Source organism: Epinephelus moara, chromosome 4 (assembly GCF_006386435.1).
Source record: "Epinephelus moara isolate mb chromosome 4, YSFRI_EMoa_1.0, whole genome shotgun sequence".
NCBI lineage: Eukaryota > Metazoa > Chordata > Actinopteri > Perciformes > Serranidae > Epinephelus > Epinephelus moara.
In genome coordinates, this window is record NC_065509.1 from 7969187 (window position 1) to 7989429 (window position 20243).

The following is a 20243-nucleotide window of genomic DNA, read 5'->3' on the forward strand; positions in this document are numbered from 1 at the left end:
AATCCTGTCTAGCCTCACGGCATCCTAAAAAATACAAAGCAGTCTGAACGTCTATGACCTTAAATTCAGCCTTTGATACCTGTTACAGCACATCCTTTGTGCTGTAAGTGAGGAGATATTAGACAATGTCAAAGTGGGGGACAATAACTATATCTGGCATGCTATCATATTCATAGGATAACAGTATATCTATGTGATATGTCAGTATTGCATTTAACATAAAACAGTCTAGTAACATTTAATTCTAGCTTGTGTTAGGTTGCCAAATAAGCTTCATGAGCCATTTTCTTGGACCACTAGATGGCACTCTCTGTTTATGAAAGGGTTAAAAGCACACTGAATTGCCATGCCATTCCTTGAGCCTTTTTCATTATACTAAGAGCATCATCTTGAGGGGTCTACAATACAACTAATGGTTCATGAAGCTTCATGGAAATCATTAGTGTTAGGCGGAATTGGTTGGTTGCATTATTGATGATGACTTCTTGAAGGCAAAGTGCACCATGATGGATTGATTCCTGTGTGGGCAGAACACATGACATTATTACTAAATACTAGCAACATGGGATCTCCACATATAAGCCAACCTGGAGATTCAGAACAGTGCCTTAACGGGCAATGATTCAGTGAGCTCTGGAGAGATGAGATCTGGAGCACAAAACGTGGTTATAAATAAAGATTTTAATGAGATGCAGCAGCTATGTCTCAGTATAGGCACTTCTTAGGCGCTGCAGGTTTCTTTTATTTTCTGTGCAGGGAAGAATGGCAGGGACAGAGCTTGTGCTGGCTCACATGGATAAAAAGGAGAGGGTGCCAGTGATGGATACAGTGATGACTATAAAGACTAGTCTAATAAATAGAAGTTGAGAAATAACCAGGTGAAGAACTTAACTGAACAAACAAGTTTTGAGGACTCAACCATACATAACAGCATGATTGATATTATAGTCATTAGTCTTAAACTGGTGGCCAATCCCAGTGACTGATCTTCTTATAGGCATCACAGGAGGTCAACGAAGGCACCAACTAGGGGGAAGGTGGCAAAATTGTACTTAACAAAAATTTAAATGCAAGACTTTGCATTTTTTACCGATTTAAGTTAAAGATCGAAGATTTCTTTGTGCACTCAGTAGATATCTTTCCCTGAAGATTTGTTAAGTTCCATGTTAGTGAGCACTTCTCCTTTTCCAAGATTATCCATCCACCTGACAGGTGTGACATATCAAGATGCTGATTTCACAGCATCATTACTACAATGGTGTAGCCTACCTTTGGATAGTCACAGTAAAAGGTCACTCTAAAATGTTCAGTGTTATAACATTATACAATGTCACAGATGTCTCAAGTTTTGAGGGAGCGTGCCATTGGCATGCTGACTGCAGGAACGTCCACTAGAACTTTTGTCTTGAATGTTCATTTCATTACCACAAGCAGTGTTGCTTTGGCAGTACATCCAACCGGCCTCACAACTGCAGACACCATGTAACCACACCAGCTCAGGACCTCCACATCCAGCATCCTTACCTGCAAGATTGTCTGAGACCAGCCACCTGAACAGCTGAGGCAATAATTGGTTTGTACAACAGAAGAATTTCTGCACAAACCATGAGAAACCATCACAGTGAAGCTCATCTCCATGATGGTCGTCCTCACTAGGGTCTTGACCTGACAGCAGTTCGTCATCATAACCAACTTGCGCTGTTGTGAGGCCGGTTGGATGTACCGCCAAATTCATGGAAAAGCCATTTGAGATGGCTTATAGTAGCGAAATGAACCAAAAGTTTGACATCTGTGTCCTTATCAAACTGCACATTTTAGACTGGCCTTTTATTATGACCATCCCAAGACACACCTGTGTAGTAAATGATGCTGTTTAATCAGCATCTTAATATGCCACACCTGTCAGGTGGATGCTTTATCTTGGAGAAGTGCTCATTAACACAGATTTTAAAAAATTTGCGACCAAGCTTTGACAGAAATATATCTGTTGAGTGCATGAGAAAAGTCTATTCAGAAAAAAAAAAATTGTTTAGTATATATGGATAAACGGAGTCATTTCAGGGGGTTAAAGTAAATGTCAAGAAGGATGTTTTTAGGACAGAATAGAACAGGAAAAAGCCACAAGCTTTTCAGTAGATCCTCTGATAGAGTTTTTATCTGATGTGAGCATTTCTCTGCTCAAATTGCCCAAAGCACTTAGTGTCCCCAGTGTGCCTCTGAAAGAATATATAATTCATATGGAACTGATATCAACATATACCATACAAACCTATAGGGTGTAGATTGGAAGTAAGGACATTGACCTCATCTGTAAATAGTTGAGTTTTTCTTTCTTCCTTTCTTTCTTTTAATGTATGTATTTTCCTGGTGGGACAAAGCTTCCATAAGAGATGAAACACAGACAGAAACTATTTGATTTCGTCTTAAGCAGCAGAAAAGGTTAAAGTTAAGATTTCATAGGGTACAGAGTTGTGTTTTCAGAAAATGCACAAAAAAAAAATTCATACCACGTGGAAAATCATTTGTTAAAATAACTGCATTGTAAAATGTTGTGTGGGAGGAGGGTGAGACCTATAAATAAAACAGCCTATCCCAGTCCATGTGAAGCTGCGTGGAGCTCAGCTGACTGGATAAACAAAGGTTACATTCAAATTTGCAGCAGGAGCAGCCTATGGAGCAGACAGACAGACAGACAGATGCCTCCCAGCGTCCTGTCGTTCTGTCCTCCTCAGCAGACAGACAGCCGCATCGTCCTGCTCCGGCCAGAGGACACGGAGAAGGCTGCAGCCATGGGACAGCATCTCCCCATCAGGAGCACCGGAGAGGACGGGGCGGTGTCCCTGCCTGACTGAAGGTGAGTATCCTGGAAGATGCCTCTGTTCTGTGGTGTTTTGGGACCAGTTGGTCTTAATATACCGGTTCAGTATTTAACCTTCAGGATTCAGATAAGGTCTCACTGTGTGATCAGACGGCTTTGCTCTGGGTGATGGCAGCGTGCTCTCAGAGATGAAAATGACGGTGTGGTTTGGGTGTTATTGACTGGGTGGGGAAGATGATGCGGTGAATCAGCGTTACTGTAGGTGCCGGTACACTATAGACCTGACATACGTCGTCCCGTATCCTGCATATAAAATGACACGCCAAAGTCCATTGAAGAAACTCGCTCATTTGTATGATTGTGACTTTTCGGAGGTACACTTACTAAATAAAATTAAACCCAAGATATTTCTGAAATGTATGGAGGCCACTGGTGAATTCGGCTTCATTTGATCCATCAATTTCCACTAATATCAACGTTGTAAACTTTAAAACATGTTCCACCAAAACACAGCGCGCCTCGCGTGACCAGGTGCAAACAGCGTGCTACTACGTGCTTAAAGTAGGGTAAATTACACAGGGATATGGTGATTAATGGACTCTGTGTGAGCCGAATTGAAGAGAAGCGCTATGTGATTGAATGAAAGTATTCAGACACGTTTTAAGACTTTGGGAGCTACAGACAAGTAAAGCCGCGGCAGATTAAAACATTTCCGAATGACGTCTGCTGAGAGTGATTAGCCGGTACTGTAGAATGGGAGGACGATACCTTTACCATCAACTGTTAATAAAGACCAGTAGCAAGGAAGGAGTGGCGCGGCTGATGCTGTGGGGGGGTGCCAGTGTACAACACTGAAGCAGGCCCATTAATGACCTCTGAATAAGGTTGTGGATTCTCATTGGCAGTCATCCGTGTTTATAACATGGACAGTTCAGGAATGTAGACTAACCAGCCTCAGCCAGGGGAATAACTGCAAAGTTCCCAGCGATCCCACGGAAAGTTGATAATAATCAGATGTCACTTGCTATAGCCTAACTATTTCTGTCATCAGTTGTGATGTGGAAAAAGTGACCAGATCATCTGTGTTTATAAAAGCACTGTTTTACACACACACACACACACACACACACACACACACACACACACACACGCACACACACATTTCTATCATATCTGTCTATCTATCTATCTAGATAGTATATACTGTATATATATGTATGTGTGTGTGTGTGTGTGTGTGTGTGTGTACATTTTAGGTGGTAGCATCCATACTTTGGGAGTTCCCAAAGGAGACAAAAAACAAGAATGGGTCAGTCAAAGAGCACGTGCAACACATCTTACAAGACAAGCTGATAGTTGATAGTTTCATTGAGCCGAACAAGGAAGCAAGGGATTCAATTCTCCTAATGGACCACTTAGGTCGTCTGAACAGTCACTGGTTGTTCCTTACACTTGCTATACAACCCTTTTCAAGCTGTTGCACCCAGCTTATGGAATGCTCTCCCTTTATCACTGTGATCCCTAGTTGCACACACAAATGTTAAGAAGTAATTAATAACAAAAATAAAACGTGTAGATGGATCTTAAGGCCTAATTGTGTATGGCACTTCAGTTAAGGGAAAAGGTATAGGATAGTATGCTGCCTGTCACATGAGCTGCCTTGTTGTGATTCACTCTCTTAAGGTGTGAAGGATCAGGAAAACATTTAAAGGAATCTGAGACGTATGTATGTATGTATGTATGAAAGTATGGATTCCCTTTGTCCCTGTAAATTAGAGGCATGGTAGTAATAAAAGTCGGGATGAAGATGGTAAGATTAAATCTGATGCTAATCTGCTGATGTATTGACTGTCATGGTGATTAGAGATATGAGTGGTGTTTTTAAGAAAATCATGAAGCTGACGAAGTAAATGTTTTTACTTTTGTGTGTCTTAAATAGCACTAAACGTGGAAAGTTTAGCATCACTTCACACTTCAGATTGATAAATATTACTGGAGGGTGATTGTGCATTGACTTTCATTAAGACAGATCTTTTGGACAGTTAAAACCTTGGAACAGACTGGAATCTTGGTTCAGTATTTTAGTGTCGTATTTATTGCCTGGCAGGCTTTATTGCCCTTTCCATTAGGTGATTTCAGTAGCACAAAGGAGAGAACAGAGTGGACATGCCCATTAATAGCAACAGCCTTCTACAAACATACAGGAAGTAATCAAACCAGGGGAACCTTAAATATCCAAAAGCACCGCAGTAAATACTTATTAAAGTCACTTGATCCATATTTGTGACTTAAATGAATAAAATTAACTTGGCATGACTTCTTTTGTTAAGGTTATAATGTGACTTTTAATAGCTTGAGCTTAACACATACAGAGGTGTGATGGAACAGAAACTTTTAATTAACATTTCAGTTTGATAATTCACATTCACTGTAAAGGTTTGCTGCATCACTACAGCCAGCGGTGTTCATATAAAAAATTCAGTCACCCTGCCCTCCCTTCTCTCTGTCATGACGCATGCAAACTATAATAGATCCCCGTGATGTCAGAGTTCTCCGAAGTAATGATACCTTCACAAACACACACACACACACACACACACACACACACACACACACACACACACACACTGTACCACACATTTCTCATCCCTCCTTCGCGGTATCTCTTTTTCTTTATTTTTTTGTGAGACTATATGCTGAGTGACACAATTCAGTCATACAGCACTGAACACGCATATACACACGTCACTGGGAGACAACCCTGTCGAGGTCATGATGATGCTGAGTCATCTCTCCGCTTCTTTCAGCTGTGTGTCTCTTTAAGCTGTGAGTGTGTGTAAGGGAGAGACTCTCAGCATCACACCTATCTGTGTCCTCTGGCATCTGTATCTTCTGTATCATCTCTGTCTTCACATCCATGGTCATCGATTAGATATAACAGGAAGTGATGCTTTACACATCTCTTGTAGTTTTGTGGTATTCATGTAGAGGTGATGGGTAATTTGTGGCAAGTGAGGACAGCAGGATAACAGTGTGGTTTTAGTGGTACTGAGTAGCTTTAATGCATGACAGGAAGCATCCTCGGTTGCTGCTGTTATGTATCATTATTATGCCTTTGTGACAGCAACAATTGTGGTGGGGGCATTATGTTTTCAGGTTGTCAGTCCATCCATCAATACGTATGTATGTATGTATGTACATCCATCTGTTAATCTATCCATCCCATTCTCATGATCACAATATCTCAAGGACGCCTTGAGGGAATTTCTTCAAATTTGGCACAAAGGTCCATTTGGACTCAGTGATGAACTGACTGGATTTTGGTGATCAAAGGTCAGGGTTTCTGTGACCTTGTCTGTCTCTTTCTTCTAAACGTGATATGTCAAGGATACCTTTTGGGAATGCTTTTTCAAGTTTCAAGTTTTTATCGTGTGACGAGAGAAAAATGTCTATCGTTTAATATTTTGCTCTATCGTTTATATCATTGTGACGTAAAATACACTTTTTACAGCAATATTTTTCGTCAGTTGGAGTCTGTCCATCTTTTGCACGGATCACATTGATAAATTACTTTTCTTGGCTTTTTAATTCGCGAAGCTTTTACGGCACTTACAGTAACATAACGAGTTTATATAACTCTGCTGCCTGTCTCTAAAATGTGCTATATCGTGATATGTATCGTTATCGGGATATGAAATGACCTATATCGTGATATGAGATTTTGGTCATATTGCCCAGCCCCACTCGGACTCAACAATGAACTGATTACATTTTGCTGGCCATAGGTCACTGTAACCATACAAAAGGTGCATTTGATCATAACTCAAGAATTCATATGCTAATTTTGACAACATTCACACAAAATGAAGTGATGAGTAATTTTATATCGAAAAAGATCGAAGGTTACCATCACTGTGACATCATAATGTTCTGCAAAAACACTTTTCTGGCCACTATTCAATGTCATATCTTAGGAACAGAAGGAGAGACATTTGTTCAGATACTGAACTGGTGACTCTAATCTTGAAACTGTACTGATTGTATAGATCTTCTGTGTGCGAAGCATCCATGTTTTCACAGACATGGATGTAAACTGTAAGTACAACTTGACTGGTTCATGGAGGCGGTAATTCTGTTATTAGGCAAGTGACTGATAGAATAGTTTTAAATGGGGTTTTAATTGCACATAGTTCGAGAGGCTGCGATGTGGGGTTAGCCCCACACTGACAATTAGGGATTTTCAATCGGCACTTTTGGCCATGCCGAGTCAAACCATGCCTTGTTGATTTATGTTTCCATTACCAGTTTAAATGTGTCAAGTAGCTCCTAAGAAGGAGGAAAGTCAGGTCAAAGCTTGCCCGACTACTTCCAAGTGGGTTGGGTGATGTCAATTGGGCTTTGTCAACATTCAGTGACAATACAGCGACATGTCTAAAAAGCCTCCGCTGCTTTTGCCAGACAGCAGATGCTCCATTAATTTCAACTGTGTAAGCAATAAGCAGTAGTGCCAAGCAAAACTGCAACAACAGCCTGGAAATCCATGATGATAGGTAGCTGGCTACCAAAAATCCTGGCACAGTGCAATAGTAAGAAGTGCTAAAGAGGGCACTGCCTTTAAATGTCACCGACTCAAGACAAATGCATCATCATTAAAGACATAGCTTCAAGCGGCTAGCCTGAGAGGTGCAAATCCCTGCTGAGCTGGGCTGACACGCCGAGACAGCATATGTGTAAAAAAGGCTGACAGTATGTCAAATGCCTTGAGTGTGAGAAAACAACAATATACATGACCAAAGCCTTTGGTTAATTTGTCAGCTGAATTGTTTTCTGAAGTATTTTGCACCTGGTGATTATTGAGCATTAACAGCTGTGCTCGGTCATGCTGATGAAAGACAGCTTGATTTGCAGTAAAGTACAACTGTTGGCTGGAATCAAGTGCTGTCAAAAACCTGGAGACTCCGTGTTCTGAGCTAGTGTGAACCAAGACCGCAATGCTCTGTATTTTTTATACTGTCACAGCAATGCCTTACCACTTCAGTCCTTCAAATGGATACCCTCCACAATAAAAGACCAGCTTAAATTACTCAGAGCATTTAGAAATAACTAAACAATATAACATACACAATACATACTTTCAAAACTTAGCATGTAGTCCTTGGCTCACCTTTTTCTGAGCCCTCTCCTTTTTTGTTCAGTCTCTGTGCAGTACTGATGTTGAGTCTTAGAGCTCCAGGTGCCCAAGGACGGTGACAGTAAGTTTGTCCTCCATTTCTAATTCTAGGTGATGTCAATTTCTCATGCAAGTTGAAAATTTTCAACTTGTGTGAAACCGGAAATAATGTGAATTTTGCATCATTTGCATCGCTTGGTGTGAATTCGCATCTATTCGGGAGCTTGGAGCTAGTAATGGAGTAGGACGTAGGTGCGGAAGCTCCTGCAGACCCTGTATTTTACAGTATTATTACCAGCGCTTGTTGTGCTTAAACTTGTTTTTTAAACAACCGAAGCAACAGTGTGTTTGGTTTTCTACTTCGCTGTGAGCTTACAATGGCAAATAAATCCGCTAAACTGCGTCCGCCGAGGCCGGGCCCACAAGCCCCGCTCTTGTCTGACTCCCCTCCCCACTCCGAGAGCTTACCCCCTCCGGTGGTTTCACCTGTGGACCCCGCCGCCCTGAAACTTGAGCTCCTCGCCGACCTGCGTAAGGACATCGCTGACATCTTCAAGTCAGAGCTAAGAGCGGCACTCGGTGAGGACCTATCTACAATTAAGTCTGAACTTCAAGCGGTGAAAACTCAACTCTCCACCGACAGAGCGGCCACGCATGTGGAACTAGGTACGCTGAAAAGTACCGTGGAAGAAATGCAACAAGCTCTCTCTGGGTGCACTGATGATATTGCCGCGCTCCAGAAAGAGAATCAAAGTCTTAAAGCTGAACTGGCTAAATTGGATGATAAACCTATTGGTTTGGTGGGCATACAACTTAAAGTACTGCACAGAGCCCATCTCTCCAAGTCCAGGCTTTCCGAATTCTATCCGGAGGTGGAGGATAAATGCAGCAGATGCCGGCAAACTCCTTGCGACTTGAGCCATATGTTTTATATGTGTCCGGCACTCCAAGCTTACTGGGGCAGTTTTTTTACCACTTTGTCTTCAGTCCTTGACTTTGTTTTGCAACCATGTCCACTTATAGCAATTTTTGGAACCCCCTCTGTTGAGGTTGCTTTTAACCCTAAACAAAAACAAATCATTGCATTCACTTCCCTATTAGCTAGACGTGTAATACTACTACACTGGAAGTCCGCCAAGAGCCCTTCCACAGCCCAATGGCTTAATGATGTCATGTTCTTTTTGAAACTTGAGAAAATAAAATACACACTGAGAGGCTCAAGTAAGAAATTCTATGACATATGGCAGCCCTTCATAGATCATTTCAACGAGCTAGTTCAGCTTCCTACCAGTTGAACCCATCAAGCATTTGTTTTCCACTATGTACCCATTTTTTTAGCTGACTTGTTTTCTTGATCCTTCATTTTGCCTTCCTGTTGAGCATTACCACTGTAGCCGCGAGGTCCATCCCCAGTGTGTGTGTGTGTGTGTGTGTGTGTGTGTGTGTGTGCGTGGGTGGGAGGGGCGGGGGGGATTTGGGGTGGTCAGTTGGATCCTAAGTGGGTATTTCTTTTTTGGGGGGGGGGGGGCTGGTGTTTTGTGTATGTGAATGTTCGTATTTTTATGTATAATACTGTTTATTACTATTTTTTATTTGCTCTATAATATGTTAGTATATATATTATATTTTGGTTGGGTTATTAAAAAGAAAAAAGATATTTGTATTGTACTCTACTATGAGCAATGCTGTACAGGATTTTTTTTTTTTGAATAAACAAATCTTTAAAAACAAAAAAAAAAGAATTCGCATCTATTCGTGTCTTTGCATTGACTTTTTTTTAGTAACATTTTTATTTAATGTTACAGCATGAAATGCTCACTTTGTGTTTGCTGTGAACACACCATAGGATAGTAATATGATAATGCAGAGTTGAGTGACTGAGCAAGGTTTGTGTTGGTGGAGGCGTGTAACTTTAGGTATTGATGAGACAATGAGATCTGGTTCATGATGTCCAGTTTGAGTGAAAGAGCCATAAGTGTGAAGGTTTATTAGAGACCAGTACACTGCAGTTTTATTACTCCCTGATCTTACTACTGGCAAGTTGTTACAGTGACAATCATTTTATTTTGTCACAGCGATCGCAAACTGGACGGTAAAAGCACTCCATTTTTGTTACAAAGTAATCTACCAGAAATGTGTGCTTGCATTTGATTGGTCAGAGCAGCACCTTGCCAGATGTTGTTGCACTGTATTGAGCCAGATTAAATTTTTTTGATGGATGACACTGTATTTTTAGCTGGAGCCCTTTGCTTTTGGCACCCTTGCTGCATCAACAGCATCAAATGACTGAGGAGTCTGTGTGTTTTCACACAGTGCTGTCGTCTGTCTGAAAGTAGTCTTTAGTTTTAATGAATACAGCTGTCCCCACATGGGGAGTTGAAAGCTTAACTACAACATGAAATTTATTTATTTATTTATTAATTTATTTCTTCCAACTTCCTTAATTGTATATTGGGCTGTGAGTGCTGTCAAAACTCTTTGGAGTGCTCACAGCAGTCCTGTGGCTGAAGAGACAGTGTAACACTGACAGAGGACTGTTATGCTTCTGATGTGTTGCTTTTGCTTCACGGCCGATCTAGACAAGGTGTTTGTGTTGTTCCTCCTACAAGTACAAATGAGAACAGTGTGTGTGCCGTGACTCACTCAATTGTTAAATGCATCTGGCTAATGGACATTTAGTCAAGTATTTCTAAGGAGAGTCATTTTACTTCATCCTTAAATGTAAAAAATAAAACAAATATGTCTTTTTTACACTCTTTACACAGAGTAAGATGCTATGCTGTGTGTGTATTTGTGTGCTGCTCTTAGGGGTCAAGAACAGGTCAATCACATGGTTGTTTGTGTGTGTGTCTGGGTTTGTGTGTAAGTGTGTTTGTGTGTGTGTGAGCCCTTACTATCTTAAAGAAAACAGTAAACTGTGGTTGACAGCAGGAACACCTGGATGCATAATGTATCTTTACTAAATGGTTCTATGTAACAGCAATAATATCACATGTTGTTGACAATGTGTAAATGAAATTGGTGTTACAACAGCAGGCCGACGCTTGCCTAATTTTATATAATCATCGTTTGAAAAATAAGGTGATAGTGGAACTTTGGCAAGCGAAGCAAACACAGTCCAGTTAAGAGTAGGGGAAGGTTTTGGTCAGGGTCAGATAAGAAGATGAAAACTTGTTGTCATGACTTGGGACTTGAGGGAAAATATATCTCCACCCTTAGAAACTTTCCACTACTAATTCAATGTCACACTACCACAATTTATGTTCCATTTATAGTCTTTCTTTTCCACAGAACCCCTTCATGGTGGGATAAAACACTTTGATTACGATTCTTCCATAATTGTAATAATTGCATTTCATTTCACTTATTTTAAAGAAAATAAGAAAACATTTTCCATATAAAAAAATATCAACTCAGGCATAAATTAGATAAACTAAACAGATAAAGTATTCTTCCACTTGTGTATCCTTCCGCTCCCTGGTGTATTCAGTCTAAGCAAACAGAGGGAACAGAGATTAAACTGGTACTAAAAATAGGGTTTGGGGAGGAGATGGGATTTTTATGTGGTTTATGTTGTAAAAACACAGATGAGAGCTCTGTGAATAAAGATCTTCTAAGTGTGTGTTTGAACATAAACAGGAAGTATATGTATGTATATATTAGGGATGGGCAAGTTAACGTGGACAATTATTTTATCGCGCATTAACGCAGTTTGTTTTTTTTATTAGTATGATTATTTTGAAAGTCCGTTGCTCACTGGCACGGAATACACATACAGATAAACCATGGGTCACAGGAAGGGTGGGATGTTGATCAGTACTGGCTTGGGATGGACGTCATCACACGTCTCAACCAATGAGAACTCTTACATGGACATTTTAATTTTAAATCTCTTCCAGACAGCGGAGCTGATAGAACCAAAGTTATTTGTAACCACTGCAAAGTTTAATTTTCTTATCACCAGAGTACTTCGAGTCTGAAGTATTACTTAAATGCAATACACACTGTTGATGCCAGCAAATCACCCACCAGAATAGTGGAGGGAGGCTTCGGAAGACTACGTTGGATGCAACGTGTGGGAGAAGTATAGATAAACAACAGCAAGACAAGCTAACAAATGCCATAGTGAAGTGGATAGCTACAAACTGCAGGCCGATTAGTATTGTGGAAGATGTTGGTCTGAGGAATGTTCCTAGGATCGCAAAGAATGACAGCACGTATGAGCCTTCCTTGAAACGCACCATCACAAGAAGAATACACGAGTTGTATGAAAAGGAGGGGGCTACAAAAGCGACGGCGTTACAACATGCACCAACTGTTGCTCTCACTGGAGACTACTGGACATCACTGGGTAACCATAATTACCTCAGAGGTACAGTGCATTATATTGATGAACAGTGGGAGCTGCATTCACATGCTCTGACTGTAATGAAAACTGAAGAGACATAGTCACAAAGTCAGCACACTTAGCACTGATGGTGCAAGAAATATGATCACTGCTGGGAGACATCTGCCTTTTGAACACGTCCCTTGTGTCGCCCCCAGTCTCCAGCGCTCTGTCATAGTATCTCTACTGAACAGTGCATTTGACAATGTCCTGGCCAAATGCAGAAAAGCTGTGGGCCACTTCAAACACAGTCCGGCAAGTGCTGCAGAATTAGAACAACAAGAAATTGAACATGGACAAAAGAAGGAGTCGCTCATACAAGACATGCCAACCAGATGGAATTCGACTCTGGACGTGATAAAAAGTGTCCGCAGAGCAATCGGCCAAGACTGCAAGAGCAGGAAGACCAACCTGTGCAGCACCTGGATTGACTACAAGAAAGCCTACGACTCAATGCCACACACCTGGATACTGGAATTTCTGGAACTGTATAAGATCAACAGGACACTAACAGCCTTCATAAAGAACTCCATGGGAATGTGGAAGATGACCCTAGAGGCCAATTCAAAGCCGATTGCCCGAGTCAACATCAAATGCGGCATATACCAAGGGAATGCACTGTCACCACTGCGGTTCTGAGTAGGCCTGAATCCCCTCAGTCAGATCATCAAGAAGACTGGCTATGGATACCGATTGCAAAGTGGGGCAACAATCAGCCACCTGCTCAATGACCTGGATGACATCAAGCTGTACGCCAAGAATGAGCTAGAAATCGACTCACTGATCCACACCGCCAGGATCTACAGCATGGCCATAGGGATGTCATTCGGATTAGACAAGTGTGGCCGGATGGTAAAAAGATCAAAGAGAGGCAAGATGATCAGAACTGAGGGAGTTGACCTACCAGAGGGCAATGTAGGAGATATCCAGGACAGCTACAAGTACCTTGGGATCCTGCAGGCTAATGGAAATCATGAGGAGGCTGCGAGGAAGTCGACCACCACCAAATACCTCCAGAGAGTAAGGCAAGTCCTGAGAAGTCAGCTGAATGGTCAGAACAAGGTCAGAGCCATCGACATGTAAGCATTGCCAAGCCAGTCATCAGATACCCAGCTGGGATCATAAGCTGGCCAAATGAGGAGATTGAAGCCACAGATATCAAGACAAGAAAGCTCCTTATCATGCATGGAGGGTTCCACCCTAAGTCCAGCACCCTGAAGCTATACACTAAGCAGAAAGAGGGAGGCCGAGGACGAGTGAGCATCAGAGCCACTATCCAGGATGAAACATCTAAAATCCAGGAGTACATCAAGAAGATGGCCCCAAAGGATGACCTGCTAAGTGAATGCCTCAGACAACAGAAACCTGATGAGAGCAAAGAGGAGGAGATGCAAACAACATGGAGGGACAAGCCCCTACATGGTGCATACCACCGTCAGATAGAGGAAGTGGCTGATATCAAGAAGACCTACCAGTGGCTGGAGAATGCTGGACTGACAGACAGCACGGAGGCACTAATCATCGCAGCACAAGAACAAGCCCTAAGCACAAGAGCCATAGAGACTAGGATCTACCACAGCAGATCAGACCCAAGGCCCAAAGATGCCCCTGAGACGATTCAGCACATAGTGGCAGGGTGTAAGATGCAAGCAGGATCACCCTACATGGAGAGGCACAACCAATTGGCTGGGATAGTGTACAGGAACAAATGTACTCTGTATGGACTCGAAGTACCCAAATCCCAATGGGACACACCACTGAAGGTGGTTGAGAACAACAGGGCTAAGATCTTGTGGGACTTAAGCTTCCAGACTGACAAACAGCTGCTGGCTAACTGGACATAGTGGTGGTGGACAAACACCAGAAGAGGGCAGTGGTGGTAGATGTGGCAGTACCAGCTGGCAGCAACATCATCAACTGTTAGCAGTGGCGTAGAGCTGCAAGCATTAAATTTGGGGGCAGCACAAAAGCTGTAATCACCTGCAACAGGGGCAGAGAATGAGGACTGAAACAGACAGGAGACAAGGCAGTATGTCTTTACTTTGAGCATTAGTAGCAAAAAAACAAAAATGCAGCACAACACTAGAAATGAAGACAAACAAGGACACTCGGGCAGGAACTCTGTGGCAAAGTCATTTGCACTGCATTTTTTATAAAATATGATAATCTGGTCAGATAACTCGCCACGTCCAGGTGTCATGTCACTCCCTCCTTCTCTCCTTGCAGTTCTTGTACTCAAACAACTGAGGTTACATCCAGTAACTACTATTACTACCAGTGAAAAACCTGGTCTGTTTTTGCAACTGTGGTAAAAGAGATGCTGATGTTTATTGAAACTTCAGTAATATCTGCTGCCTTAGGTTGGACACACAGCACCACTCAAGGCAAAATGTGATGTTATTGGTATATTTTCCTTTTTTCTTAACTTTTCATGCCTGTCTCCTAAGTCACTGAGGAGGCCTTGGGTTGTTTTGTTTTTGTATTATGCAAAATGCCCTCCATAAACCTATATTATTCATAGTAATTGGCGTAGATGTTTCCAGTCAACTCTGTCAGCTTCTCTAAATTTGTACTAAATTTATGCTATTTTGTCTATTTTGCAAGTGTTGGTTGACTTTGGACGATGGTGGCGTGTGGCTACGAGTCACTCATCAGGATGAGGAGATCAGCTCATCAGTCTGTAAACTCTCCTTCTTATGACTCCTCTTAGTTAGCCTGGTCGATGTTTTTTAAATGTAAACACCAGTAAACATCAAGGGAAGAAGGAAAAGCCACACCATAGGCCTTGGAAAATAAACTGGAAGGGTTCCATGCCACATCAGTTTCCCACTGAATGTCAGGAAGTGTGGTATCCTTTGATTCACTGAAACTTGGCTAAATCGAGGCCAGAAGGAGATAGGTGTGTACTTTACGCTGAATAAGGACTGGTGTGACGCTAGAAATGTGAGGTGCTATCCTGTTCCTGCTGTGGATTACTGCTGTATGCCATTCAAAGGCAACTGCAGAGCATCGCCGGCCATATTCAGGAGGAGGGACAATGCATCTTGCTGGGGTCAGGATGTGTGGACAATTAAACTGGTTCACAACCAGAAACCATGGATCACCAGAACCATCTGAAAACAAGGAAGTTAATAAAATAGCAGCCAACAATGTAAGAAGATCCAACAAAGAACTACATTACAGTGCACAAGTAAAAGGAGCTGATGGGATCACATTTCACTGGAGTTATATGTTGTACAATTCCATATAACAAGTAAATGATTGATTGATTGATTGATTGTAATAATAATAAAAATAATAATTACTAATTATGTAACATTTATATGTAAATTAGTGCTTAGAGTTTCCAGACTTGCTGTAGTGTGTGTTTATCTTGACTGGTTCTGGTAATCCATGATTTTTGGCTGTGGGAGGACTTAACTGTTGTTTTGGGTTCAGTTGCTTCTGTTGTTTTACAAATGAAATCCACCAGAAACTCAGAAAGAGAGTTCATTGATGTCATCGGTGACATCGACGGTGGTGTCCTGGAACGTACTATACTCTGATTGGCTCAATCTCCATTGTCACATGGGGGGTGTTTCAGTTTGTTTACAAACTACGATACATCCCCCATGTGGTCTCAACAAGATGGCCAAAATAATTTATGATCATTATTACTGCACTATGAATTATCACCAAACATTTATTTGAACTGGTGATGTTTGATAATGTATGATGTTTAGCAGCGAGTGCCAATGATATCATTGCTTAACCAGCCTAAAACATTTGCTGATATGTGTGTGTGTGTGTGTGTGTGTGTGTGTGTGTGTGTGAGGGGCGTTATTGGACGCTGATAAGCCAGCAGGAGGGCAACACTGATAAGCTGCCATAAGTTAATTCTCAGTCTGCACTGTGTGTGTATGGATGTGTATATTAACTTTTTGTAGATTCATAATTTCATGTTATATGACACATAATTATATACATATATAAATCTTTATAATATATGATGTACAGTACCTATGAGTTTTATTGTTGTACCAGAGAAGATGAGGTTCCCTTGTTTTCTCTTTTCCTTCTCACACACTGTCTCTGTGCCTCAGCATAGATAGACAGAAAGGGTGGGGCTAAGGGGAACCCTCCTGTACAGGAGGGGCTCACACTGTCCGCTCTTTTTAGCCTCTTATCCAACACACACATTTTTACATTGTTTATCAACCAAATCTCTACAGCTTGTTCTTGTGTTTTTTGTTGGCACACATGTTCGGAAGCATCCACTGTTGACCAGCAGCACAATGGTAAGGACTATCTATTTGTCAGCTATCAGGCATAAAGAAAGATGCTGCAAGGTTACAGTATTTTTCAAAGCTTGCATATTTGTGTTCAGGAATAATTGTCAATTGATGCTGGGCACAAACTTTGAATTTGTTTTCTTCTTCTGTTATCCTTGCTTTCGTAAAGTGTTCCAGGCCTACTGCCCTTTTTGTTTACTGTGTTATACAATATTTTGCACATATACTAGTCAATATTAATTTGCTTGAGCAATAACTGAACCTGCTGTGTTTCAGATTATTTTTTTGTAATTGAACACAACACATTTACTTGGGAATATGCACCTTTTATTTAAGGTGTTAAAATTACATTTTGACACAAAAGTTAGGAATTAACTAAGGCCCGGTCTTAGGGCCCTTATTAGTTCTGTTGTTAATGTCCTTGAGTGGTGCACATTCCCAAACACATTTGCATTTATTCAAACTGCAACAAACCAAATAACACACAGCGAACCTGGGGGTTCAGGGTTCCTGTTGGTCTGGGGCCCCCTGGGGCAGCTGCCTGCTTTGCCCTGGTTGATAATCTAGCCTTGACCACACTGTGTCTCTGATATTGAGAGTCTGTCAGACATAAATAAAACTTACAGTTTCATTTATTTCATTCCACTTGGGGTGTCCTTGTTCCTCCTCTCAGCTACAGACCCCTAAATTGTTGAACCCACTGTTGTAGTATGAACTGCAGCCTTCCCAGCTGGCACTGGATGTCAGTATGACATCAGAAAGATAATGGACTCTTACACTGGACAGATGGCAAATTTGGTTGGAATGAAAATCTGGTTGATGATATCTTAAATGTCTAAGGACATTAGAATGTCATGTGTTGTCGACATTATGAGATTTTGTAGACATTGGGTTTTGTTCTCCATACGTCATGACTAAATGTCGTGCAGAAGGGCACGGATATTACAAACCTAGTTTAATCATCTACAAATAATGATAAATCTAGTTTATTTATCTACCATTTCTTTTAATTGTACTTAATGATGCTGTTTCGACAAGAACGACTAAAATTATGGCAAGAGTCCTGCAGATGTTCAAATCAGGGACCGACCCCTTAAGTAACATGTTTTGGTGTTGTCAAGGTAACATATGTGCTGTCCCATTCCTTATACCATTTCGAGCCCTTGCAGCCTCTCATACTCCAGTCCATGAGGGTTCAGGGTTTAGGCCTTAGGGTGGAGATTGGGATTGGGCCTGCGACTGGAAGGAAAGGAGTTATTGCAGGGCAGGAAGGAGTGGCTGGAGTCAGATGCTGCTTGATGCTGCCAAATGGAACTCTTGAGCTCATGGCTGTGACATGGGAAGTCTTGCACACAATATGCTTAGTGTTCAAGTAGTTAAATCATGAGAACACTGCTGCAAGGCAATGGCAACATGGATGAGTCTAGAGGCCAACCGAGTAACAATTTAACAAGCTAGCAAGCAGGTTACATAATACAGGAACTAGGCCTGCAAAGGCATAATGTTAGAGTCTCAGGAAATTGCAGGGTAGAATCCAAACGCAGATGCATGTGGAGGCAACCGGAACAGTTCAATGATTTATTGAAGGGATTGCTTACAAGATGAGAGTCCAAGGGTAGGCAGGAAAACATCAGTCTGGTAACTGGTGACAGGAGAACACGATAAAACACTAGGAAACTAACACTGATACTGAGAAAAAAGGCTTGAACGCTACAGTGGGGTATGAAGACGAACTGGCACAGATAAGAGGGAACACACAGACTAAAGACACAAGGCAGAAAGGGGTAATGAGGGATAGGTGAAACTAATCAGAGGAATAGGTGAAACTAAGCAGGGTTGTGTAGACGATAACATAGGCAGCATAACACACATAGACAGGAAGTAAAACAAGACATGACAGATGAGGAGAGTGACTACAAAATAACAGAGGAAACAGTGTACAAACAAGGACCCAGGATCATGACATGTAATGACAGAGGAAAAAGATGAGACTGTTGGGAATGTTAACTTTTTCCTCATTCCTCATTATCAAGAAAAACTCTACACAGCTAATTTTACAATATTAACTTACTATCCACTTGACAAATGAACTTCGATGCCCTCCACCATTTTCGAAACAGCAGCAGTTCACAACTCGTGAACTCCGAACATTTCAAAAATTTACACTTCTGGAGTTGTGAATACCACAAGAGTGGGGCATTCATATAGACTCTTTTCTTAGAACATAGTAAACATGACCCCATTTGAAGGCAGCAAGAGTTAGTGGTATGGCAGGGGTCCTGACCTTGGAATTTGGCTACTCTTCTGAGCTGACTGATCTGTCTGGCATCGAGACATAAAACAGTGTTTTATAGGTTTAAATAAAAATGACCAATGAGCGCCATGCGGGGACTATCGATTAGCTAATCAGCACAACAGGTGGGACTAACACCATTGTCATGCTGCTTTCAAACTGCTGTTGTCAAACGTTGTCAAGGAGTGCACTGGAACCAATGAGTAGTGATAACAACAATGACAACCACTACAGAAAAAATAGATGCTGCCATTGAGGCTGTTGTAAATTGACATGTATTCTCAATATCACCCAACATCATAATTTGTTAAATATGTTTGCATGACTACGCATCAGCGTGGACTTAAAATAGGTTAGATTCAGGCAGATATGTTGGTCTCCAGTGACTAGTTAGGGAAAATCAAATCCCCTTCCCTCGCAGGAATCAGAGTGGACATGTTACACTGAAAATGGAAATGGAGTGTAACGTCTTAGCAATTCTGCAGTGTTTCCCATTAATTAACGAAACTATGGCGGCCCGCCATAGTTTAATTTGACCCGCCATAGTTTCTAAATAAAAGATTTAGGCTGCCGAAAGTATTGACTTCTCATGATATAAATAATATCTCAAACGCGTTTTGTGCCGATGTGCTCAGGCTGTCAGATCCAGCGCTCGACAGTGCGAGCGTTTCACTCGACTAAAAATACGTGTGTGCGAACTGTAAAAAATATTTAGGGGCACATGTGCGCATAAAAAAAAATCAGCCGAAGCAGCCTATATTTTTGTCAATAAAAATATATGATAATCTGACCGCAAATGTTGGAGGAACTCCAGCCGCCTTCCCTCTTCCCTCTTTCCCGTGTGACACAGTTATGGGCGATTTTCCAAGCCACTGTCGGCACAATGAATATAAGTCCCACTGTCGGCAGGGTGGAAATAAGTCAAAGGGCTCTAGTTTCGCCAAAGGTGCACTAAAAGCTCGCCATCTGAGACCAGGGGCCGTATTCCTAAAGATTCTTAGTGCAAAGAGTTGCTCCTAGTGGCCAAATTCTAAGAAAATTCTTAGAATCATGATGTTTTCTAAGAATTTCCCCTCAAAGTTAAGAGTAGATCCTGGTAAAGATAAAAGGTATTCCTAAAGAATCTTAGCTCTTAAGAGNTAGTGGCCAAATTCTAAGAAAATTCTTAGAATCATGATGTTTTCTAAGAATTTCCCCTCAAAGTTAAGAGTAGATCCTGGTAAAGATAAAAGGTATTCCTAAAGAATCTTAGCTCTTAAGAGAGCTCCTAAGGTGAGATCTGTTAAGAGCAGGGAGGAGGACTT

At 41.5% G+C, this 20243-nt stretch overlaps 1 protein-coding gene across 2 annotated transcripts in view; it reads left to right on the top strand.

Annotated features, from left to right (window-relative positions):
* Positions 1-2711: 2711 nt before the first annotated feature.
* The window catches only part of rell2 (RELT like 2), a 28184-nt gene continuing 10652 nt past the window's right edge, over positions 2712-20243 (top strand). The window contains exon 1 of one of the 2 annotated variants that reach the window (XM_050042694.1): positions 2712-2854. The gene's annotated coding sequence lies outside the window, so the exon portion shown is untranslated. Of the gene's footprint in view, positions 2855-16511; positions 16653-20243 lie in introns of those variants that run through there. The other variant, XM_050042693.1, reaches the window with a different exon arrangement.